The sequence below is a fragment of the Nuphar pumila genome, chromosome 6 (assembly GCF_984573655.1).
Source record: "Nuphar pumila chromosome 6, dmNupPumi1.hap1.1, whole genome shotgun sequence".
In the NCBI taxonomy this organism is placed as follows: domain Eukaryota; kingdom Viridiplantae; phylum Streptophyta; class Magnoliopsida; order Nymphaeales; family Nymphaeaceae; genus Nuphar; species Nuphar pumila.
Window position 1 is genome coordinate 61,607,554 of NC_143254.1, and position 27,468 is coordinate 61,635,021.

The window sequence follows — 27,468 nt, forward strand, 5'->3', positions numbered from 1 at the left end:
GTCGCACCACTGCCGGTAGAGCAGGGGAGGTGCTGACGAAATGGTTGGCAGAAGAGCTGCCGGAACCAATGAAACGGCATAATGATGTCCGTTGATGGAACGATGCCAGATCGGCTCGTATCCTTGTGCCTGCAAGGGCACCTTTCTCGTAAGGGCCGCTGAGCCGGAGTAGAGGTTGCGCCTTGGCTAGGTTTGGACTCGTTGCGTAAAAATACGCCGAGTAGCCGATCTATTTAGATCGAGTCATATGCATGCTCATTGAGAACGGTTACACAACCAGACTCGTAAGGGCCGAAGAGCCAGAGTGTGTTGTTTCCACCCAAAGAGGTGTGATGCTCGTGGTGGCCGAAGTGCCAAAGAGCGGTGTTCTGCATGCATATGAATAAGACTTAAGGTCGCACATACCCCGCGGTTGAAGATCGTGTTAGGGGTACCCCCTCAGTAATGACTGTGTTGGGGAAGACTGAATGGGGTCGGGTACATACTCCCGTAGTGCTGAAAGCACGGGCTGCCTAAATGGCATGCAGATTCTGTCCAAGTAATTGTAAGACTGGCAGACCCCTTCAGGAATTATGCTCACTGTGGAATGACAGTGATGGTACAGCCTTGAGTGACATGTATTTTACTTTGGACCTGATAGAGTCCACGATGGCCTCAGTCACTCATGGGTTTTGGGGTCGTGGTTATCCTTAAGATCTAAGGATTGAACCCAACTACTGCAAGTAGAGGATGCATCCGAATATGGGCCTAGTAGGGTTCTCCCAGTTGAAACACACTGCCCTACTATGGATAGGGTCAACAGGACTCTGGGGTATCTAAAATACATAGAATAATCAACCCCCAGAACGTCGTGTTGATGCCCGGACAATAGCTCTACCAAAGGCGGGAGAGGTTAATTATCGAAACAATGCATTAGCTTAGGTTCAGCGATGCTTTGAATGTATGAGTGGATGACGTGTTGAGTCAGTCCTGCATAACCTTTGTGAAGGTGTCATGTTCGGTATACGACTGGACCGACTGGGCAAAGACCCGTGTTGTATCCGCACGACTAAGCCAAGCTCGAAGAGTTGTCCTTAGATGCGTGGGATACGGATGTGCCAAGTATGAAGACTTGAGCTAGACATCACTTTGAGACCCGGTAGAGGTCATAGCTAAGTCATGGAGACTTAAGCGGCTATTCAAATCACAGCCCTGAAAAGGCTTGCTCTAAGTCATGTGGACTTGAGCGGATGCTCAACTCATAGCCCTGAGGAGGCTCTTGCGAAATACGCTAAGTCTTGGAGGCTTGAGCGTCGTTGTTGCGCATTGCGACCCTGAGTGGTCATTATCGTATTTGAGTTGAATGGATGTATGACTGCATGCTTACCAGACCATCAATGATTCTGACCCCGTTTAATGGGGATTTCAGGTGTTGGACCTGCGTGGGGATATGCGAAGCAAGGCGGCATCGAGTTCCAGGGTTTCTCTAGACAGAGTTGTACTGCTTCCTTTTATTGAACCTACACTGCTTTTCTAAGCAGTAGTGTTGTAATAAACATGAGTTTTCGATAAAATGGAACACCTTGGTGGTCAATGAATTGCTTGGCCACATACCTGCAACGTGCTCGAAGTTTTCTAAAACCGACGACTCATTATCGTCTTATTCCGCTGCTAAAAGCTTTTCTAAGTTCCGCTGCAAAGATAAAAAAAGAAATTCATGAAAATTTTAACTTAGCTTTGTTTTGGAAATCCGGGGCGTTACACCTATTCTCATGCTTCCTTGATATTTGAAATGATGTAAATGCAAGAAATTCAGTGGAAAATAGTTTGAAATTCGGAATTGGGGTCAAAATGACCAAAATACCCCTAAAATTAAAGTTATACCTTTAAAATCAGGGTTTTTTGAAGGAAAACTTGGTAAAATTGAGATTTTGAAATTCAAATTGAATCAAATGATGATGAAATGCAGTATGACATTCTTCTAAACACATTAGGACTGTAAAATCAGATTTTTTGCAATTTATCCAAAATAACGAATTTCGCTTGTTTTTCACTTGGATCTGGGTCCTGCGGGACCCTGTTTTGGTATTATGGCTAATCCGAACCCCAAATGGATTCAAAATTGCACCAAATTCGGTATGAAGTATCTACTTACTCTGATAAACATCCTAGAATGCTAAAAATTACGAAATGATATGATTTAAATGCTACAATTCAAAGAAAGTCCTAAAATGGTGGATTTTGCCTATGGATCCGAACCAAATGCAATGCTTAACATGATAATGCAAGATTTACACCATGAAAACTTCTGATATTTTGCAGACTGCTAACAGACCCGAAATGGAACATTTTTGGTATTTACAGCCTCGGGATTTGAGCTATGGTGAGTTCAATAACAGGGATTTAGTTCTGACAGAGGTAAAAATCACACTAATCTGATGTAAAACGCTACAAAAATATCAAACAGCCATGGAAATTTATGAAAATAATCCTAGTTATGCACGACACCTACATGAACAATTTTAATGTTTATGACTTCGGCATTTGATCAACGGAAACACAGGTAAAAATATAACTATTTCTGCCTAAACTAACAGAATAGACAAATGTAGCAAAACAGGGGACTGACAAAAAAAATCCGAAGCAGGGGTCAACACTGTTCTAAAAATTACAGGCTTTCAGATGCAAACAGAGGACATCTCAGACACCACTTTCACTTTTCACAGTTTCGGATTTGGAGTAACACACAAGGAGAAACTATAGCCCTAAGTCGATCCAAGATTTCAGAGGCCCAAATTAGGCTCTGACACGTGTCCCGAACTCTCGGATATTTTTCAGATATAAAAAAGATCATAAAAATCTCAAAAAAATCATATTAAAAACTATACATTCTCCCGAGTTCATAACATTTTTCGGATCGAAAATCGGATCTCTCATGAGGGATATCTTGATTTTACAAATCGGCAAATGATTTTCAAAACGCATCCCGGGTAAAAAAACCCGACTTGCCATTTTGAATGTTTACCACAGTAAACAAATTCAAATGCCTTCGAATTTTTGGTAAACTTTTAGGGACACCTAAGGGCGCATTCCGTGATTTTTTTGGGATTTTTAATAAAAAATAAATGCATGAAATGATGTGTGGACTGACTGACAAAAACAGAGACCTACTGAAAATAAGCAGAATTGAAATAAATGCTAAATTAATCCTAATTAATTCATGAAATATGCTAAATTAATGAAATAAAATGCAAATTAAATCTAGCTAACTACATGCATGTTAAAAATCATCAAGCAAGCATAATGAAACATTTTTATGTATGTCGTTTTATGAGAATAGCTCAATCCATCCCTCGGATGAGCTCTTTCTTCAAACGACCCCCGATTAGAATTATGGAATCCAATCAATGGGAAAAGAAGTGCACCTTGTTTCATTACGCAGCGTAGGAGCTCTTGAAAGGGGTGTCTATCACGAGCTTCCTTTGTCCTTCGCTCCGAGCTTCGGATGGTCCACCAAAATCGAGCTATGTTTGAATCGGATTGGCCACGGCACGAACTTTACTCCACCTTCTTCAATGTGCCAAAGGGGGCACGATTTCCACAGTTCAAAATCCAATTTTAGGAAGGCTAGGTCGAATTTTCCAAGTTCACAAGAGCTAAAAAAAAATGATCTCCTTAGGCTGGGCGTGAACCCTTGTTTTTATAAATTTTCTGAAAAATTTTGAAATTCAAACAGGCTCGATCTGAGCCCTCCATGTGGCGCCATCTCAGGGGGTGCCATCTGAGGGGTTTGATATTCGAATTTGTCTTTTGCAAAGAGCCCTCAGGTGGCGCCACCTCAAAAGGTGTTTTAGTTTTTGAGAAAAATAAAAAAAATGGAAATTTTGTGGGTGAGACACCTCAGCAGGGGGAATTTGGAATTTTTCAAAAGTTTGCTTGATTCTCTCTACAAAGAACTCCCAGAAGGCGCCACCTCAGAGGGTGTTCTCTTGGAATTTGAAATTCAAACTCACCTTTTGTAGGGAGTCCTCAGGTGGCGCCACCTCATGGTGGGCTACCTTTATTAAAAATAAAATAAAAAATAAAATTTGAAGCCAAGTGGAGTCCTGGAATGGTGCCACCTCAAAAGGTGTTTGACACATGTCAGAAGGACAGAGTAGTGGGCTCAGAAGGCGCCACCTCAGAGGAATTTGAATTTTGCTTTTTCTGGTGAAAGGAGATCTGGACATGTGGCAGTCCAGGATGGTTCCAAGTGTCAGCTTGCTGGAGAGGTTCTTCAGATGGCGCCACCTCAGAGGAGAATTCGAATTTCAAATGGAGGTTGGCCCTGGAGAAATGGGGGGATGGACATGTGGCGCCACCTCAGGGTGGCTCCTACAATGCCATGTGGCAAGAGGGAGGAAGAGGAGGGAAAGGACATGTGGCGGCTTCTTAGGGTATTTGGAAAAATCAGAGCTCAGGATTTTTGCCACCTAGTGCCTTGTTTGAATTTTGAATGGTTTGTTTTTTCTGAAGAAAGCCAGGAGTGACATGTGTCTCCTACTTTTCTGAAAGAAGTAGGGAGAAGACATGTGTCCTCTACTTTTTCTGAAAGAAGCAGAGAATGACACGTGGCAGAGGGAAGAGAAGGTGGGCCAGACCATGTGGCGCCATCTCAGACAACCTGGAAAAGGTAGAAGTTCAGGATTTGCGCCACCTATGAGGAGTTTTGAACTTTTGAATTCTAGTTTTTCTGAAGAAAGCAGAAAATGACACATGGCGTCTACTTTTTCTGAGGAAATGAGAGCTTGCCACGTGTCCTCTACAGGAGACACACTCCAGATGGCGCCACCTCAGAGGAGACAAGCCTACCTTTTCTGTAGGAATTTAGGAGTGACACATGTCTCCTACTTTTTTGAGAAAAGTAGGGAGAGACATGTGTCAGGCTACTTTTCTAGAAGGAGGGAGAGGTTGACACGTGTCCCCTGCAGGAGACACACTTCAAGTGGCGCCACCTCAGAGGAGACAAGCTCCACTTTTTCTAGACAGGACAACCTATGACACTTGGCATCTACTGGTAGTCTTGGAATGACACATGGCACCTAACACATGGCAGATAAATGGGATGACATGTGGCGGCTTCTGAAGGTAGCCCCACACTGACACTTGGCATGGAAATGGGAGGAGAGAGAAAAGACAAGTGGCACCAATCCAGGGGACAAGGCTCCTATATTTTTGGGTTTTTTTCAAAATTCAAATTTTTCAAAAGAAAAGCTTGTGTGACACCACCTCAGTGTGGGTCCCACATTGCTTATTTATTGAAATAAGGATAAAATAACAACTTCTTTTTGGAATTTTCATAAAATCTGGACTAATGGGCAAGACAGGAATTTTGGAAAGAGTTGGCCCTTGTAGGGCGATTTTGTAAAAGAAAGATATTTGAAATTGTCAAAAAGGGCAAAATCTGAGGTGAAGTGACTGAAATCCATATTAAAAACTATCCAGATCGTTTTCCTGAGAAAATATTTTGACATTCAGAGTCCTGGGGGTAAAATGGGAAGAATTGATAATTTTGAAGACCCAGGGTTTTGAAATCAATTTTGAAAAGAGTTGAAATTCTAATCTGGATTGAAATTTTTGAAATCAAGAGTTCTGGACCTCGAAATGACATGCTGTGCAGTGCAATGATTTGAAATGCTCATGCAATGATATGCAATGTCATGTCTTATGAAATGCAATCTTGAACCAAGACTTGGAGCTGTCTGTCTCCTGTCAGGAATAAATTTTTGAACATCTGAGTTAAAATTAGAGAAATTTTGAGAGTTTCAGATGAAATTTAGACTTTTGCAAGGTCCGGGCTCACAAAATGACCATTTTGCCCTCCAGCGATTTCAGAGGCTGGATGATGATGCTTGGTGGAACTGTCGGGGAGGTGAGTGAAAATTTGGGGTGTTTACAGGAGTCTACAGGCAGTGGCCTGGGTTCGTGAGAATGTGCTCACAAGTTCGTGTCACCCTAGGCATAAAATAAAATGGTATTTTATTCACCTTCACAGGCGGTGTGCTCGTGGTGGCCGTGTGAGGCTGAGCATGTGAATGGGCAGGCCAAGTCCTCGTTTGCATACCCTGCGGGGACCACGAGGCACGACTACCTCGAGAGGAGGTATGACTTGAAGTTTGAGCCTAAATAAAATAAACCTGCCGCGCCCCATTCACAATTTGGTCACCCAGGGAGAGGGTGAATGGTACAGCCCCGAGTGACGTGTCGTTACTACGACTTGTTCTTTTGAGGAGCCGATGTGCCCTCTGACCTCCAGTCACTCGGAGTTAGGGAGGTCAAGGTTGCCCTCTATAGGGACCTTTGCTATTGCAGTAGTACGGATTGCAATCCTTTACCCCTGCGAAAGGTTTCTCCTAGCTGCGTGTCGCCCGCATGTGGTTTTCTCATTCTGTAGCATCCCCGGTTACCACATTAGAAATTGAATAACAGACGCCGGGTGCATGTCTCACAGAACTTAAGGGTTTTCCTTCGCGCACCCGAAGGAGGTAAAAAGATGAACATAAGGACTAACCAATCAGACTGACTTACTGTAGTTGTTACTCCAGAACTGTATGTACTTGTGTTCAGTTGCTACTTTCTGTTGGTTGGTTCCTACTCTGTTACTTTAGCTGCTACTTTTGTTGTTTAGTTTCTGCTTTGTTACTCTAGTTGTTGCACTTTACTTACTTGTAGTTCTACAGTCTTGTGGCACGTGCATCTACCTGACACACACTTATACTTTTGTTTCAAATGCTTCTAACTGTTCCATTATGTTAGTTGTAGTCTGACACTTAGCATACTTGTATCATGCTGCTTACCTTCTGCTTTTCCTTAAAAATGAACATGTATGAATGGTTTGACTCACCAGCTCGCAAGAGTACTGACCCCATTTTATGGGGATACAGGTGACGAGTAGGCGCAGCGCGATGCGACGACGCACAGCAGGAGCCTTGAGACCCACACTGTGCAGCAGATTCTGGCTTCTTCTGGTTTTGGGGTTTGAGGGGTTGTACCTCTCCTTTTTGTGAGACTGTCCCTTTTTGTACCCAGTCTCATTTTTGTATCATTATAACTATTGTGAAAATGAAGAATACTTTACTTGTCTACTGTGGTTTGGTTTTCTCTCTGTGGCTCGCTCAGACTTGCGACCTTTGCTTTACTCCTTTTTCCCTCCTTTACTTCCGCTAGTTGTTTTTCCCTCTGTATATCCTTCAAAAAAAATTTTTTTGCTCGAAAACCAAGGGTTTTTACAAGGTCGGGGTTTGGGGCGTCACAGAGATTGGTATCAGAGCTGCAGTTCATAAGTGTGGTCCAAGACTTCTGCGTGCAACATTCATCGCACTGTAAGTATGTTCTAAATTAGTACTTTCATTTGTTTCTTAATGATTTCTGTTGTATTTAGCTTTGCATGCTTGATTTGTTGCATAACCTGTTAGATGCCTGCTGATTCGAGAAATGAGCGAATGCTCGGAGCTCTTATCGACTTGATTCGAGGCACTGAGGCCCTCGATCAAGCGGTTCAGCAGATTGTGCGGAGTGCCCGGATACTTGCACATCCGGCACCTCCTTGTGGGAGATGTGACCAGTATCACGCAGGACAGATTTGTCCTCGTGCTTTGAGCATATGCCCCTATTGTGGCTTTAGGGGGCATATTGAGATCGAGTGTCAGCGTAAGTTGGGCGACGAACTCATAATGGGTAACGCTGAGACCGAAGAGAACGAGGCTTCTGAGGGCGGTCAGGCACAGTCAGCAGTTGACCCAGTGGAAGATGCACTGGTTACACCAGGTTCTCCCGAGTACACGCCAGCTTCCTACTCTCGATCAGTTTCTCCGGAGTACACACCTGCTTCTCCTCCTCGTCCGATGCAGAGACGATACGGGAATCGGAACACCTACCGCAATGTAAACACCCCAAATTTTCACCCTTATCCAGTGCTTACATTTTATGTGTCATTGCTTATCATTGCATGAATTCAACATATCATTGCATTGCATAGCATAGCATTGCATGTCATTACATCTCATCTTCGAGATCCAACACTCCTGTTTTTAAAATATTCAATCCAGATTTGAGTTTTAAAACTTTTCTTTCAAAAATCAATTTTAAAACCTGGGTTTTTAATCAACATTGTGTCATTTGCCAACCCCCAGGACCTTATATTTTGAAGTATTTTCTCAGAAAACAATCTGGATTCATTTCAAAGTCAATTTCAATTGATTTCAATTCTCAGATGAGACCCATTTAGGTGGTGTCGCTTCTGGATTCCTTCATTTATCAAAAATCTCAAAAATTTTAGAGTCCTAATTGGATCAGGACTCTTTTTCCAGAGTCCTAGTCGGATCAAAACTCTACTTTTCACTACCTTTTTACCTGTTTTCGGAGAAAACCTTTCAAAATCTTCTGTTTTGGCTAAAATCTTAGAGTCCTAGTTGGATCAGGACTCTTCTTCAAGAGTCCAGTCGGATCAGGACTCTTCTTCAGAGTTTTAATCGGATTAGAACTCTAATCTTTCACAACCATTTTCAATCAAATCTTTCAAAATGAGTCAGAAACTCAGAGTTTTAGTCAAAACAGGACTCTGTTCAGAGAGTCCTAGTTGGATCAGGACTCCGATCCTGATTTCAAATTTTGAAAGAATCTTTCAAAAATCTTTTCATCTATCAAAACTGTTGCGCTTTTATTAAAGAATTTTAAAATTCTGAGGTTTTATCTCACAGTCCTGATCAAATCAGGACTCTACCCCAGAGTCCTGATCAAAGTAGGATTCTATCCAAAATTGATTTGCTCACTTCATTTTCACTGGTTTTCAAAAGCTTTGCTTAAATTCCATCACTTATCAGAAAATCCAACAATATAAGAGTCCTAGTTCAATCAGAACTCTGTTCTCAGAGTCTCAGTTGAATCAGAACTCTGGTTTATTCCAATATTTGTTATTATTTTAACTGTTTTCACAAGTTCTTTCAACTGTTTTTCAGAAAATACCAAAAAAAATCTAGAGTTTTAGTTCGATCAGGACTCTGTCCCAGAGTCCCAGTCCAGTCAGGAGTCTGTTTTGAAGTATGTTTTTATTCCATTTTCATTTGTTTCTATTCGTTTTCAAAAAAATTAGGTCATTTTGCAGAGTCCAGTTAGTTCAGGACTCTATGTCAGAGTTCTAATCGAGTTAGGAGTCTAACCCTGACTGTATTTTCTGACTTGTTTCACCATTTTCTGATAAAATCTTTCAAAAACCTTTCATTTGGCTTTTTAAAATCTAAAATCTTAGAATCCTAAGAGTTCTGGACTCTAACCTGGAGTTCCAGTTCGCCTGAGACTCTATTTTCAAAAATCTTGAATTTCAATTATTAATTTTAACCTCTTTTCAAAGGTATTTTCAGTGTTTATTTCAAAATTTGCAAAAATCGATGTGGGCCCACTCAGTGGGAACCATATCCAGAGGGGTTTTGACCCAGTTAGAACCCTATGTCATTTCAAAACTTTTAATTTCAAGCTTACTTTTGAAAATCTTTTGAAAACTTTCGCAATTTCAAGTTTTAAAATCATTTTTTGAAAAACTCAAGTAGGGCCCACTTGGGGTGGCGCCATATTCGAGTAAGTCAGAGCTAGACTAGGGTTAGTCAGTGTCTTGGTTAGTGTCAGAAGTTTAGAAGAGTCAAAACCATTTTGAAAACTCATTTTGAAAATTAGTTTTTAAAACTAGTGTTTTTAAATGTTTTTAAAGGTGTTTTAAAAACCCAAATGTAAAGGGTGCCAAGTGGCATCACATTTGGGGGATTTCTAGGATAGACTAGGGGTTAATTAGGCATTAGTTTAGATAATTTAGGCTAGGGGTAGGATAGTAACTACACCCCAAAATCGCCCCCCCCTTAGAGAGTCCAATTTTTTTAAAAAAACTTGATTTTTAAACCTAATTTCTTTTTATAAATAGAAAGAGAGAGGAGGACGATTTTCACTATTCACCTTTTAGGTTTCTTGGAGCTTCTCTCTTCTCTCCAGCCCTTCCTCAATTGCTGCAACTCCAAGGTATGAACTTCTTCACTTTTATTTATTTTATTTAATGTTTTTAATGCTTTAAACCTAGATTTAGCCTTGGATGCTCCTCCTTATGAAGATTCAACCATGATCCAACCTCAAGAACCATCAAGAATGGTCCAAGAAGATGATCTAACCCTGTTTTGTGTGATTTATAGGGATTTTAATCCATTAAAAGTGATTTAAGTATGATTCTTTGCATTATTAACCAATAAAATACATGATTTACCCTTTTAATGGGTCAAATCCATGTGTTTAAGGGTGAAATCAAATTCCAGCCATTGATTCCTTGATTTTATTTTATTTATTTGTTTATTCATGTTTATTTTACGTTTTCCAGCATAGAAATAATTTTTATTTACTGTTTTATGGTTTGTTTTATTGTTTTTCATTAGTTAATGCATGATTTCTTAAGTTTCTTAGATTTCTGTGTGTTTTTTAGTTTAGAACAGTAAAAAGCATGCTGTTTCGGATTGAAATATTCGTTGTTTATTTATGATTTTTTTATATGTGATTCATGCATATCCAAAGGAACTACTGTAAAAAAATCAGAGGTTTTGGACCTCGGGAACCCTGTCAGAAAAATCAGACATCAAATCAGGTTTTTAAATCTTTAAAATCGAAGTTAAAATCAATAAGGTAACTTGATGTGATGATATTTTTCTCAGCTTATATCCGATTTTAGATATGTAATATGTCATGAATTCATATTGACTAGATCTAGCTACTGTGAAATTTTTAGAATTTTTGATTGCTGTTTAGTATTTTTCCTCTGTCAGAGATTCGGATTTTCAATTTAAAACTCGTTAGGGTTTACCAAAACCCTAATCGGACTTGTGTTATTCGTAAATCCCAAACCACAGATCCAATTCATGATCTGTAAAAAGTGAGTATTGTTATTTTTCTGTCTAAGGTTTACTTCTAAAATATCAGATATTTTAGATCATTATTTCTATTTATCCCAAAATTATCAATTGAAAGTATCTGTTTTAACCCCTGTTAGATTTGTTAGATTTTAGTTAAGATTGCCGGAAGGGTTTCTCCCTAACCGGAGATGCTTTTTCCAATCTGTAAATTGGGAAATCTCTATTTTTCTTCCTAGTTTGTCTTTGTAAAATTGCATAGATTTTCATGAAACATTGACTCCTGATTCAGGTCTAACTCTGAAACTGGTTGGTGAACTAGGTCAAAAATAGCATATTTTTAGGGTTTGATGCAATTTTTGGGTCAATTTAATGTCAAAAAAATATTTTTATAATTCTAATTTGATATTATGGTTATCACAAGTGCAGGTACCAATTTTGAGGATTTTTAGAATCCATTTGATGCTTGAATGGCTTGAATTGCAAAGCAGGGCACCCGAAGAATTCCAAAACACTGCAAAAATCACAAAATTTGTGATATTCTTGGATTTTCGTGTATAAGCATATATTTTTAGGGTCTAATCATATTCATAATCATATTAGGATACTTTAGGTCAAATTTGATGTTAATTTGATTTCATTTAGTCCTTAAAACCCAAGTTTTTACCAAAATCTATTTTAGAAAACCCTGATTTCAAGGCCATCGTCTTGCTATCAGGGGCAATTTGGTCATTTGACCTCAATTTCGAAATCCCTAACCTTAGTTTTCATGTGTTTAAGTATGTCATATCATATTTTAGCCTAGTTTATTTGCATTTGAATTTCAAAACTTGTATTTTACCAAATATCTTTCTGAAAACCCTAATATCAAGGCCATAGTCTTGTTATTAGGGGTATTTTGGTCATTTTGACCCCAATTTCGAAATTTCATATCTTATCTTCCTTATTTATTCAATTTTATTTCATACTTTATCATTTTGATTTAATGGAATCATGGAAAAAAAGGCTTATATCTAGCAAAATCCAGTAATTTCCTGATATTGCTGGATAAATCTAGAAAAGCCAACATATCATCACTAACAAAGTTTTCTAGTTTTGCAGGTACATTGAAGACTTTATTTTTCATGTATTTAAATTTCAATAGTGATGTAAACTAAATTAAACTTTGGAATAAGAATTTACATTTCCTGCTTAGCTTAGGCAGCATTGCATATAGTTTATTTTTTTAAATAATGTTAATGTGTGATGGATGATGATTCATGCATATTCAAACTCACTATGGTCTACACGAATGGCACATACACTAGCTTTTATGAAGTTTATAAACTTGGTGGAATTCGTATTTATGGCCATAGTCAGAATATGAAGGATATCTAGATTTATGATCTTCACATTAGCCACATTCAGCCTACACTCTTAGGCTAATTTCAAAATGCACTGCATTTCTCAAAAATACAAAGAGTTTTTCCCAATTCCTCAAAATCATATTCATTCATTTCATTAATTTTCCAATTCCAATTCAAATTTTAAGTCAAAGGAATCAAATTCTTCAAAATTTCCTAAGTCTTATTCAAAATCAATTTTCTCAAAATATGGATTTGCCAATGATATTTCAAGTATTTTTCAAGTTCCAAATTCGATTTTTTAAGTTAGATTTTCAATTTCAAAGTTTGAATTCAAAGAAATCGAGTTTTTCAAAGTTATTTCACATTTCTCAAAATCGATTTTCACAAAATCCTTATATTTCTTCGGAAATCGATTTTCACTTTCTCAAATACAGCATCTCAAAAATAATTCACAATTTTCAAAGAGTTTATTTTCCAAGAATCTTCCAAATATTTTCCAATCTTTGAAGCAAACATCATGTTTTTAAATGTGCATTTTTAGAAATTCATAGCACATGCCTGATTCTTTGTGCATTTAGGAATTAGAATATGGTTTAGACAAGTTGAACAAAGCAAAGCATTTGATTGATCCTTGGTTCAATTACCCCTGGTAAAGGCGTCAGGAACGGTTGAATCTCGTACCGACAGGCGAGTCCCATTCTTCGGAATTATCCTGCATTTTAAAAACGGAGGCGAGTTATTTTCAAAATCTTTTTCAAACGTCAGTTTGATTTGCAAAAGTAAAATTTTGCGATGATAACAGGTTTGGCGACCGTGATGGGACCTGTCTTCGCCTGATCAATTTAATGCTCTACTTAGTTCAAGTTGTCAAAATCGATTTCCATGGAATGTCAGCTTTGCTTTATGATATCATGAGAACCTATGATTCTTTGTGCATTTAGGAATTAGAATATGGTTTAGACAAGTTGAACAAAGCAAAGCATTTGATTGATCCTTGGTTCAATTACCCCTGGTAAAGGCGTCAGGAACGGTTGAATCTCGTACCGACAGGCGAGTCCCATTCTTCGGAATTATCCTGCATTTTAAAAACGGAGGCGAGTTATTTTCAAAATCTTTTTCAAAGGTCAGTTTGATTTGCAAAAGTAAAATTTTGCGATGATAACAGGTTTGGCGACCGTGATGGGACCTGTCTTCGCCTGATCAATTTAATGCTCTACTTAGTTCAAGTTGTCAAAATCGATTTCCATGGAATGTCAGCTTTGCTTTATGATATCATGAGAACCTAGGAGCCTAGACTTGAACCCAACTGACATGGAATGCATATAGACTAGGTATGGTTTGGTAGGACCATATTGAGGAGAATTATTCATGTTCACATAGACTTAGGTCTAAGACAACACTCCTCAATTTAGGAATTGTATGAAAACAATGTTTGCTTCTTCAAATTTTTCAAAATCTATCTCTTTAGGACTTAGAGCCTTCTATTTGCTTGCATGTGCTCATATTTTTCAAAAACCACCCCACCTATATTGTCCCGGTCTTCACGTTGCTGGGCTCTCTTCTAGAACCATAGTTCGGGACAGAGCCTCACAACTGGGCCACCTATTTGGGTGAAAACCCCCCTGCCACGTACCAAGGGCCATAGTCCAACGTATATCGGCAGGTGCTCAAGGATGTTGGAAAACTTGAACCTAGAACCGGAGGAATTGATTTTATGCCACGTACATCGAGCCTTGGCTTGAGTATATAGGCATAGCATGATTGAACACAGATGATCTGAACCTTAGAGTTAGGATTAAGGTCCTACAGCTATTTCAAAATTTGTGCATCTAGAGTAAGCTTTTAGGGAATGCTGTATGTGCATACTTGTTGTAATTGAATGTGTTATAGTCATTTCTTTGTTATTTTCCATATTTTCCCAATTTTCTAAAATACTGGACGACTTTTTAAAAATCCCCAATCCATGTCCATGTACTGTCCATGTTTTAAACCCTGGATGATTTTCAAAATACTCCATTTTATGAAGTACTTCCTAATATTTCATTAAACCCTGGACGATTTTCAAACTACTCCATTTTATGAAGTACTTCCTTATATTTCATTAAACCCTAGACGATTTTCATAAAATTTCTCCATTTTCCTAAAAACTCCAGGTGATTTCCCATCTTCCTATCCTCTGGATCTCGAATCTCCTACTTCATTTTATCCTGCCTGCATTTTTTTCAAAGTCTCTATATTTTCCCAAGTCTTATTCCAAATTTTCCATGTTTTTCAGTCGATTCTGATGGCATCCAGTCAGCTTGATTCAGTCTTCCCCGAGGGTCACATCTCCTACGAGGTGCGACAAGGTCTTCCAGAACATCGAGTCCTCAGCACCGGATCCTTCTTTCCCCGGTGGTACTACTCATGGTTCAAGAACTTCTCTCGTATGTTTTCGGACCACTTGGACGATTGTGGGCTAGAACTGGCGTCCGCGGTGGAAAAGCAGACAGTCAACGGCAATTTGATCCATGCACTAGCAGAGCGGTGGAATTCGAGCACTTCTACCTTCTGGTTCCCGTGGGGCGAGATGACGGTGCTGATAGATGAATTTTCAGAGATTATGGGATTACCCGAGCCAGCCGGTCAGCCTGGAGACCCATTGGAGAAACAGTTTCTGATTAATGTTAAGGGTCTGGACCCTAAGGATGCCTTAGCTCGCATGACAGGACGTAAGTCGTGGCCCTTGATCGAGGAGGATGAAAATGAATATGTGGACCTGCTCGAAATCTACAAACAGTATGGAACATTTGCAGAGGTAAGCTCATTGTCCAGGACAGCTCGAGAGAGAATCCAGCACGCGATGGTTCTGTGCACGGTGGGATTAGCCTTCTTTTTTGATGGGCGGAATTATATAGATACCAGAATAGTTCAGCTTCTAAGGAGATGGGGAAGTCGACAGACCAGCCACCTCTCTATAGCCATGGCCGCACTCGCTTTTCTATACTGAGGGTTGACCCGTTTCACACTCGGAGAATCAATTCTAGTCGAAGGGTGCACCTACGGATTACAATCTTGGTTCCTCTGGCATGTGCCAGCCCGAGCCAGTTCCTTCAGATACAATGGTGAAAAGCTTCTGCCAGTTGCGCGATACCGGTTCTTGATCGACAACCTTCAGGAGGAAGAAGTCGTATGAGACTACTTTGATCGTCAGGAATCACCTCCTAGATACACTTATGCATACGGCAAGCGGTTCAGGCTACTTGGTCCATTCTTCTGCGCATACTACCATCCAGAGCGGTGTGTCAGGCAGTTCTCTTAGAGACAAAAACGTGTAGAGATTCGTCCACTATCGAGGGTCTTGCCAGAGTTCGATCTCACATCAGATCAGTGGTCCGAAGCATACCATTCTGCCAGACATGGCTCAGATCGTTAATCAGGCCATGACCAATGCTCCCATAACCTTCTCAGATGAGGATCTGCCAAAACCTCACGCATTTCATAACAATGCTCTGTACATTGTGGTGCGAACCCGGGGAATGACTGTACCCCACGTGCTTGTAGATGGAGGCAGTAGCCTCAACATTTGTCCTGAAATGACTGCCAAGGCTCTGGGTATAAAAGAAGAAGAGTACACACCGGATCCGATCACTATTTATGGGTTCGATAATCATGGACAGACAACAAAGGGAAAGATCTTCCTGGAAACATTTATCAACTACTCTGTTCATACAGTGCTTTTCCATGTCGTTAACGTGCCGCCAACGTATAATCTTCTACTGGAAAGAACATGGATTCATAATGCCAACGCCGTACCATCCACTCTGCATCAGTGCATCAAATGGTCTAAAGGTTGCATGATAACTACTGTTTTGGGGGAAGATCCTGAAGAGAGGCTACCTCAGCCTATGATCCCTAGGCCAACTTATACTGCTGATATCCCCAGCATTAGGGAAAGTGAAGAGGTTGTTCTCAGTGAAAGCCTTGAAATGCTAAAGTTAGAAGCAGCATCAGAGACAAATCACATAGCAGCGATGGCCCAATGGCAAGGACCACATTTCTTTAAGATCGGAGGTCGTCTCGATTACAGTACTTTCAAAGACCATCCTCTTTTCCCATAGTTTATTAGAACCAAGAAAGGGTTTGACCTGTTACTGAAGCATGGTTATCAGCCTTTCAAAGGATTGGGCAAGAACGGAGATGGCCGACTAGAGCCAGTGGTTGCTGATCATCATCCGCGCAGGGCAGGACTGGGATTCATGGGCAAAAGATCTCACAAAAATACTGTCTTCATTACAGGGATCCATTAAAAATTTCCTACCATCTGTCTTTTCTATTTCATTCATTTGATTTCTGCAGTTTGTAGGAACAATGTCTCATTTCAGTTCATTTTAAATGCCTTCATTTCATTTCAAGTCTTCAATAAAGTTATCAATTTTCTCGTCTATCTGGATGTCATCTTTCTCTAATTCCTTTGCAATTTGTCTTCAAAATTCATTATTCTTATCTTTTTTATTCTCATGCAATTTATGTCATAGTGAATGAACTTTTTCTAAAAGCTATTTCTTTTCAAAAATTTCAGAATGTCTTCTCAACCGATAAAAAGATTAGTCATCAATCCTTCAATCTTATCGAAACCGGCAAAGATACATCGGGTCCGGGCAAGAGCAAAGGACAGTAAGGTCACAAAGCAGTCAGAAGAAATGACAGAATTTGATTCGTTGCTTCCAGAGTTGCCAGAATTTGCAGCGATTCATAAACAAGATGAACCATCGACCCTAGTCCAGGACCCGACTGAGGACATCAATATTGGTTCAGAAGATAGTCCGAAAATTCTCAAGATCGGCACCAGCCTAAGTACAGATGAGAAGAAAAGGCTCATTGACTTTCTCAAGCAGTACCAAGAAGTGTTTGCATGGACTTATGAAGATATGCCAGGTTTAGATCCTAAATTGGTGGAACATCGACTCGTTTTGAAGCCTGATGCGAAACCTGTTAAGCAGAAGTTAAGAAAAATGGATCCTCGAATCGAGCAATAGGTCAAGGAAGGACTTGAGGACTTGCTTAAAGCAGAATTCATTCGAGCAATAGATTATCCGGACTAGTTGCAAATATTGTTGCAGTTCCCAAGAAAAATGGCAAAGTGCGAATTTGTATTGACTTTCGCGATCTCAATAAAGCTACTCCGAAGGATGACTATCCACTCCCAAATATTGACCTCCTAGTTGATAGCACGGTTGGGCATGCCATGTTCTCCTTTATGGATGGATACTCCGGATATAATCAGATCAAGTTAGCCGCTCGTGACCAATCCAAAACATCCTTCACTACGCCATGGGGCACTTTCTGTTATACAGTCATGCCGTTTGGGCTCAAGAATGCTGGGGCAACCTATCAGCGTGCAATGGCTGCCATTTTCCATGATCAGATGCACAAGACTATGGATGCATACATTGATGACATCCTGGTCAAATCCAAAGAAGAAGAAGATCATATTGATGCTTTAAGTCAAGTCTTCAAGCGACTCATTCTTTACAAAATGAGACTCAATCCTCAGAAATGTGTCTTCGGGGTTGAATCAGGCAAATTGCTAGGCTTCTTGGTCAGCAAAAAGGGGATAGAAATGGATCCCGCTAAAGCAAAGGCCATCATTGACATGCCACCTCCAACAACTCTTAAGGAATTGCATAGTCTTCAGGGACGTATGCAATCAATTCAGAGATTCATATCCAACCTTGCCATGAGATGTGAACCTTTCAATCATCTACTCAGAAAAGGAGTGAAATTTGAGTGGGGACCAGAGTGTCAGCAATCGTTTGAACGTATCAAGAAATATCTTCTTAATCCGCCCGTTCTGAAGCCACCAGAATTGGGAAAGCCTCTCTTGCTATATGTTTCAGTTAACCAAGCCGCTTGTGGTGGATTCTTGGCACAGTATGAGGAAGGCAGTTTGATTGAACATGCCATCTATTATGTAAGCAAGACTTTCATTGATTACGAGAATAAATATTCTCAGATAGAAAAGACATGCCTAGCACTAGTATGGATGTGTCAGAAGTTTAGACATTACCTGCTAGCATCAGAAGTCAAGATTCTCTCAAAACTTAATCCTCTCAAGTATATTCTCGAACAACCATTTCTCAGTGGACGGATTGCTAAGTGGCAAGTCCTGTTAATGCAGTATGATCTGGGGTATGTTTCTCAGCAATCTATCAAAGGTCAAGCAATTGCAGACCAATTGGCAAATTTTCCTTTAGCAGAAGATGTTAAAATTGAGGATAGTTTTCCCGATGAGCGGATCTGTAATGTTCAACAATCCCCAGTTTGGAATCTATTTTTCGATGGATCCAAGAACATGGCCGGCATAGGGGTCGGAATCTTGTTGATCACATCAGAAAAAGAGATGATCCCCTTTTCTCTGAAACTGGATTTTTAATGTACCCATAATATGGCTGAGTATGAAGCTTTAATACAAGGTATGAGAATTTTGCAAGACTTCAATGTTCATAGGCTACACGCTTTTGGCGATTCATTGCTCGTCGTCAGCCAAGTCAAAGTTGAATGGCAGGTAAAAGATCAGAAGTTGCTCCCTTACCAAAAGATCGTTTTAGCCCTTATCAACAATTTCGAGGAATTTCAGCTTTTCCATATCAAAAGAGAGTTTAATCAAATAGCTGATGGTTTGGCCAGTTTGGGCTCCATTATGTCTTTCAGAAATGGAGAATCCTGTCGCTCTTTTGAAATCGGTAGACTTGACCAACCTGCCTTCATTTCGGTAATGCAAGTCAACTAGGCGGAACAGAAAAAGAAGCCTTGGTACCAAGATATTAAAAACTTTATTGAAACTGGTGAGCTTCCACCCGAACTATCAAAGAAGGAGCAAAAAGCAATTCAGCATATGTCCGCCCGCTATTTTATCCTTACCAATGTTCTTTATCGTCGTGGGTTCAGTTCTAAGTATTCCAGGTGCTTAGACGAAGAAGAAGCCAAAGAAATCATACGAGAAGCGCATGAAGGTATTTGCGGTGGTCATGTCGGCTACCAAACCCTTGCTAAACAAATCATTCGGGCATGATACTATTGGAGAACCATGCAGCAAGACTGTTATCGTTTTGTGAAGAAGTGCATTCAGTGTTAGATACACGCACCTTTCATTCATGCGCCAGCCACGTACTTGCAATCAGTCGTGTCTCCATGGCCATTTTCTATGTGGGCCTTTGACGTCGTAGGACCCATCTCTCCTTCAGCTTCTAATGGTCATAAATATTTCCTTGCCGCAACAGAGTATTTCACCAAATGGGTTGAAGCCGTCACTCTGCGTACAGTGGAAGGTCGACATGTAGTTTCTTTCATTCATAAGAACATTCTTTGTCGTTTCGGTATACTGCACGACATCGTGTCAGATAATGGTACTCATTTCAAGAATGAGAGAATGAAGATCTTTTGTTCAAAATTCAGAATTCATCATAATTTTTCAGCTCCTTATTATCCACAAGGAAATGGTCAGGCAGAAGCAACAAACAAGAGTTTGATTCGCATCTTGGAAAGAACCGTTAAGACGGGTCGTGATTGGCACGAGAAAATCCATGATGCACTTTGGGCATATCGAACTACCATTCGAACTCCAACCAATGCGACTCCTTCAGAACTTGTTTATGGGACTGAGGTGGTGTTACCCCTTCATGTTCAGAAGCCCGCCCTTAAGTTCGCATCTCTTTTAGAGTTACCACTCAATCAGTATCAGCAACAGAGATTGGTACAGTTAAATTTACTCGATGAGAAAAGACTCAAAGCAGCAGAGCACGCTCAGTCTTATTGTCAGAGGATAGCAAGGCAATATGCCAAGTCAGTCATCGAAAGGAGATTCCAAGTTAATGACTTGGTCCTTAGATCAACGACTCATCTCAAGCATCGTCCACGTGGCAAATGGTCACCAAACTGGGAAGGTCCCTACGTGGTGAAAGAAGCGTTGCCCCGTAATTCATATCGTCTGATTAATGCAGACGGTGTAGAACTATCCGACCCCATTAATGCTCGACATCTGAAGAAATTCTATACCTAGAAAATCTCTATTCTATCTTTTGTATTCTTCAAAAATTCCTTTCAATAAATGATCAAATATTCTTTTATCAAAATATCTCTCTTCCCCAGAATATACTGGGGAATTCTTGTTATAAAGTTGCCTTTTATTCAAAACAACCTGTGTGCAGGCAGGATCTAATAAATCTCTCATTTTGCACGCATGTGCACTCAGTTGCATCCATTTGCATTTGCATGCATTCATTCGCATTCATCTGCATCAATTTGCATTGAATTTCCCATTCAGGATAAGGGATAAATCCTGAGACCCCGGCAAGTCGTCCAAGTCATCGTCAATTGATGACCCTTCAAAACCCAGTGCTCGTACTGGTAATCCTTCAAAACCCAGTGCTCGTACTGATAATCTTTTAAGACCCAGTGCTCGTACTGGTAATCTTTTAAAACCCAGTGCTCGTACTGGTAACCTTTTAAAACCCAGTGCTCGTACTGGTAACCTTTTAAAACCCAGTGCTCGTACTGGTAATCTTTTAAAACCCAGTGCTCGTACTGGTAATCTTTTAAAACCCAGTGCTCGTACTGGTAATCCTTTAAAACCCAGTACTCGTACTAGTATTTTAATTCGGTCTTCATACTGGTCGCAACATGACTCTCACATTGAGGTTCAGACTCGATGTTAATCTTCAAACCTGCGAACCAAACAATCTGTATCAGACCCTTGGGTCGTTCCATTCTGTTAATCTGACATTCGGGTTGCCGATTTTGTCAGACCTCTAGTCATTCGTGTTATCAAGCAGTTCTTTGAGTTATCAAAAGCTATCAAAATCAATCGCCAAGTATTTCTCTTGCGAGTGACCCTTTTTCCAGGGAGAGTTCGAGGGAGCTCGTTTCTTTTCGCATGTCTTTATTGTTCGTTCGTTGAACCTTATTTTCTAGGGAGAGTTTGAAGGGACTCGTGCTTCACGAACAGTTTGCAAAACAATCTTTATTGTCACACAAGAAACCCTTTTTCCAGGGAGAGTTTCGACAGAAGCTCGTCCTCCTTGTAACCCTAAATGTCTTTTGTTAGGCCACCCCCGTCGTCGAGGACCCTTTTTTCAGGGAGAGTGTGATGGACTCGTTCCTCTATGATATCCTTTCAATCTTTGTTAGCGGCCCCCTTTCCATAAGAGAAGCCTAGAAATAGGGAGTTTTGACGAAAACTCTATTTCTCTTCGAAAGTTCGTTTTGCAAACACCTCCTCTTCAGGGAAGAGAGGAGTATCTTTTGTTACCCGTTCAGGTAAGGGTCAAGCCTGAGTCTCTCCTTTGGGGAAAGGAGAGGAGAATCTAGCCACGGATGTGTCATTTAGATCTCAAGTGATTTCTTTCACCAAGGATTTCAGGAATATTTTGCCAATTTGTCATGAAAAATAGTTGTTGATCTCAAAATCTTTACTGCATAAAATTGTACCTCAGAATACCTTTAGTATTACTTACGAAAGGATAAAGCTTTTGTGAAAAAGGATTCAAAATTCAAAATCTTTCTATTGGCCAACCAAAAGGATGAAGAATAAATCCGCGATATGGCCAGCAAAGAATATTCAATGTTGTTGCAAAGCCATGAGTGATTGATATTGATCGTAGTCAATGGCACACTTTTTAAGATCATTCTTGGAAAATAAAAGCAGTCAAAATATCCTGAGTGATACAGAAAAATCCACTCAATCTCCATGTCTCCTCAATCACCTAAGCTGCAATTAAATATCTGCAAAAGGGATCTCTCAACTGTCGTCAAGATGAAGGCGAATTAGACGAGTCGACCCCCGGGGCCAAAGAAGATTTGGATCATTTCCAAGATGACGGAGTTTGTGACGGATCCTTCCAGGGAAAGTCCAGATCACCGTCGAGATGAAGGCGAGTGTGATGGACCTCCCAACAATCCCTAAAAGGTATTTAATTTCTGCTATCATCAAGAGATTCCTAACCAATGAGCCAATAACCGTCAATATAATCCCTAAGAGAAAAGAAGGATCGAAACATCTCTGAGATGAAGGAGTTTATGACGTACCCTTCCAAAAAAATAAAGAGAGAAAAAGCTAGGACATCTCCAAAATAAAGGATGATGTAATTCCCGAAAAATCCAAGAGAGCTCCAATTCTGTTAAAAAGAGAGTGCAGAAAGATCATCATGAGAAAAGAATCCCAAGATATCAGACTGCCGAATCTATCAAGAATCTTCTTTAATTTTGTGAAATTCTATTATCAATATCCTTTCACTAATAGCTCTCGCAATATCAAGAATACATTCTTTTCCGTCCATATCAAGGAAATTGATAGCCTCCTTGAAGGAAAGTCAATTGCAAGTAATTTGAATTCGAATATTGATTCTACGAAGTTAAGTCCAATTGGAGGTAATACTTCAGGTAGAAAAGAGGGAATATTTTTCATATATATATGTGCTTATCATTCTTGAATTAACTACAATTTTTTATCTTATTGGCAATCTTTTCAAGTTATCCTGACATGAAGTGAGAACTTGATGTTTATTTTGATGTATCCAGGCGTTGTTGTTATCCCTTTTAGGATTGGATGATGGGAGTTGTCCAAGATCCTTCCTTTCTTGTTTTAATCTGAGTGCCTGGGCTCTCAGATTCGCACACTTCCCTGTGCTCCACACTGTCCCACCATAGACAGTTCTCGTTCAGGTTAAGTGTTACACCTGAATTTTCTGCAAAAAGGTCATCTGTCTTAAAAACCATTCAGTCTCAGCGATGAGACGTCCAAGATCAATCCCTTTTCAAGCTTTAGGGAACCCCCTTTCTTCCTTTTGCAAACCCCTCTCGGATTTATTGTGCAAAATTCGAAGGTCCCATCATGGTTTCTTCATTCGAGGACTCCGTATATCGTCCCCTTTCAGGTTAAGGGTTAAGCCTGAGCCTCCTTTTTCCATGAGGGATTGTCCCCTTTCAGGTTAAGGGTTAAGCCTGAGCCTCGTTTTTCCATGACGTATCGTCCCCTTTCAGGTCAAGGGGTTAAACCTGAGCCTCATTCTGATGAGATATTTCATTTGTCGTCCCATCCAGGTTAAGGGCTAAGCCTGAGCCTCATTTCGATGAGGTGAATCTTCTTCTTTATTCTTTATGCTATATCTACCACCATCATTTGAACTAATTCTTTCATACCCAGTCAAATTCATCTAACTAGGGCATGTTTATAGTCTGAATTTGGTGTGTTTTTCTTTGCCACTAAGCTCAGCTTACAACCGGCTTAGTAGCAAAGAGGGGCATCTGTAAACACCCCAAATTTTCACCATTATCCAGTGCTTACATTTCATGTGTCATTGCTTATCATTGCATGAATTCAGCATATCATTGCATTGCATAGCATAGCATTGCATGTCATTACATCTCATCTTCAAGATCCAACACTCCTGTTTTCAAAATATTCAATCCAGATTTGAATTTTAAAACTTTTCTTTCAAAAATCAATTTTAAAACCTAGAATTTTAATCAACATTGTGTCATTTGCCAACCCCCAGGACCTTATATTTTGAAGTATTTTCTCAAAAAACAATCTGAATTCATTTCAAACTCAATTTCAATTCTCAGATGAGACCCATTTAGGTGGTGTCGCTTCTGGATTCCTTCATTTATCAAAAATCTCAAAAATTTTAGAGTCCTAATTGGATCAGGACTCTTTTTCCAGAGTCCTAGTCGGATCAAAACTCTACTTTTCACTACCTTTTTAACTATTTTTGGAGAAAACCTTTCAAAATCTTCTATTTTGGCCAAAATCTTAGAGTCCTAGTTGGATCAGGACTCTTCTTCAAGAGTCCAGTCGGATCAGGACTCTTCTTCAGAGTTTTAATCGGATTAGAACTCTAATCTTTCACAACCATTTTCAATCAAATCTTTCAAAATGAGTCAGAAACTCAGAGTTTTAGTCAAAACAGGACTCTGTTTAGAGAGTCCTAGTTGGATTAGGACTCCGATCCTGATTTCAAATTTTGAAAGAATCTTTCAAAAATCTTTTCATCTATCAAAATTGTTGCGCTTTTATCAAAGAATTTTAAAATTCTGAGGTTTTATCTCAGAGTCCTGATCAAATCAGGACTCTACCCCAGAGTCCTGATCAAAGTAGGATTCTATCCAAAATTGATTTTCTCACTTCATTTTCACTGGTTTTCAAAAGCTTTGCTTAAATTTCATCACTTACTTATCAGAAAATCCAACAGTATAAGAGTCCTAGTTCAATCAGGACTCTGTTCTCAGAGTCTCAGTTGAATCAGAACTCTGGTTTATTCCAATATTTGTTATTATTTTAACTATTTTCACAAGTTCTTTCAACTGTTTTTCAGAAAATACCAAAAAAAATCTCGAGTTTTAGTCCGATCAGGACTCTGTCCCAGAGTCCCAGTCCAGTCAGGAGTCTGTTTTGAAGTCTGTTTTTATTCCATTTTCATTTGTTTCCATTCGTTTTCAAAAAAATTAGGTCATTTTGTAGAGTCCAGTTAGTTCAGGACTCTATGTCAGAGTTCTGATCGAGTTTGGAGTCTAACCCTGACTGTATTTTCTGACTTGTTTCACCATTTTTTGATAAAATCTTTCAAAAACCTTTCATTTGGCTTTTTAAAATCTAAAATCTCAGAATCCTAAGAGTTCAGGACTCTAAGCTGGAGTTCCTGTTCGCCTGAGACTCTATTTTCAAAAATCTTGAATTTCAATTATTAATTTTAACCTCTTTTCAAAGGTATTTTCAGTGTTTATTTCAAACTTTGCAAAAATCGATGTGGGCCCACTCAGTTGGAACCATATCCAGAGGGGTTTTGACCCAGTTAGAACCCTATGTCATTTCAAAACTTTTAATTTCAAGCTTACTTTTGAAAATCTTTTGAAAACTTTCGCAATTTCAAGTTTTAAAATCATTTTTTGAAAAACTCAAGTAGGGCCCACTTGGGGTGGCACCATATTCGAGTAAGTCAGGGCTAGACTAGGGTTAGTCAGTGTCTTGGTTAGTGTCAGAAGTTTAGAAGAGTCAAAACCATTTTGAAAACTCATTTTGAAAATTAGTTTTTAAAACTAGTGTTTTTAAATATTTTTAAAGGTGTTTTAAAAACCCAAATGTGAAGGATGCCAAGTGGCATCACATTTGGGGGATTTCTAGGATAGACTATGGGTTAATTAGGTATTAGTTTAGATAATTTAGGCTAGGGGTAGGATAGTAACTACACCCCAAAATCGCCCCCCCCCCCCTTAGAGAGTCCAATTTTTTTAAAAAAACTTGATTTTTAAACCTAATTTCTTTTTATAAATAGAAAGAGAGAGGGGGATGATTTTCACTATTCACCTTTGAGGTTTCTTGGAGCTTCTCTCTCATTTCCAGCCCTTCATCCATTGCTGCAACTCCAAGGTATGAACTTCTTCACTTTTATTTATTTTATTTAATGTTTTTAATGCTTTAAACCTAGGTTTAGCCTTGGATGCTCCTCCTTATGAAGATTCAACCATGATCCAACCTCAAGAACCATCAAGAATGGTCCAAGAAGATGATCTAACACTGTTTTGTGTGATTTACAAGGATTTTAATCCATTAAAATTGATTTAAGTATGATTGTTTGCATTATTAACCAATAAAATGCATGATTTACCCTTTTAAAGGGTCAAATCCATGTGTTTAAGGGTGAAATCAAATTCCAGCCATTGATTCCTTGATTTTATTTTATTTATTTGTTTATTCATGTTTATTTTACGTTTTCCAGCATAGAAATATTTTTTATTTACTGTTTTATGGTTTGTTTTATTGTTTTTCATTAGTTAATGCATGATTTCTTAAGTTTCTTAGATTTCTGTGTGTTTTTTAGTTTAGAACAGTAAAAAACATGATGTTTCGGATTGAAATATTCGTTGTTTATTTATGATTTTTTATATGTGATGCATGCATAGCTAAAGGAACTACTGTAAAAAAATCAGAGGTTTTGGACTTCGAGAACCCTGTCAGAAAAATCAGACATCAAATCGGGTTTTTAAATCTTTAAAATCGAAGTTAAAATCAAGAAGGTAACTTGCTGCGATGATATTTTTCTCATCTTATATCCGATTTTAGATCTGTAAAATGCCATGGATTTATATTGATTATATCTAGCTACTGTGAATTTTTTAGAATTTTTGATTGCTGTTTAGTATTTTTCCTCTGTCAGAGATTCTGATTTTCAATTTAAAACTCGTTAGGGTTTACCAAAACTCTAATCAGACTTGTGTTATTCGTAAATCCCAAACCACAGATCCGATTCATGATCTATAAAATGTGAGTATTGTTATTTTTCTGTCTAATGTTTACTTCTAAAATATCAGATATTTTAGATCAGTATTGCTATTTATACCGAAATTATCAATTGAAAGTATCTATTTTAACCTCTGTTAGATTTGTTAGATTTTAGTACAGATTGCCGGAAGGGTTTCTCCCTAACCGAAGATGATTTTTCCGATATGTAAATTGGGAAATCTCTGTTTTTATTCTTAGTTTGTCTCTGTAAAATTTCATAGATTTTCATTAAAGATTGACCCCTGATTCGGGTCTAACTCTAAAACTGGTTGGTGAACTAGGTCAAAAATAGCATATTTTTAGGGTTTGATGCAATTTTCGGGTTAATTTAATGTCAAAAAAATATTTTTATAATTCTAATTTGATATTAGGGTTATCACAAGTGTAGGTACCAATTTTTAGGATTTTTAGAATCTATTTGATGCTTGAATGGCTTGAATTGCAAAACAGGGCACCCGAAGAATTCCAAAACACTGCAAAAATCACAAAATTTGTGATATTCTTGGATTTTCGTGTATAAGCATATATTTTTAGGGTATAATCATATTCATAATCATATTAGGATACTTTAGGTCAAATTTGATGTTAATTTGATTTCATTTAGTCCTTAAAACCCAAGTTTTTACCAAAATCTATTTCAGAAAACCCTGATTTCAAGGCCATAGTCTTGCTATCAGGGGCAATTTGGTCATTTGACCTCAATTTCGAAATCCCTAGCCATAGTTTTCATGTGTTTAAGTATGTCATATCATATTTTAGCCTAGTTTATTTGCATTTGAATTTCAAAACTTGCATTTTACCAAATATCTTTCTGAAAACCCTAATTTCAAGGCCATAGTCTTGTTATTAGGGGTATTTTGGTCATTTTGACCCCAATTTTGAAATTTCATATCTTATCTTCCTTATTTAT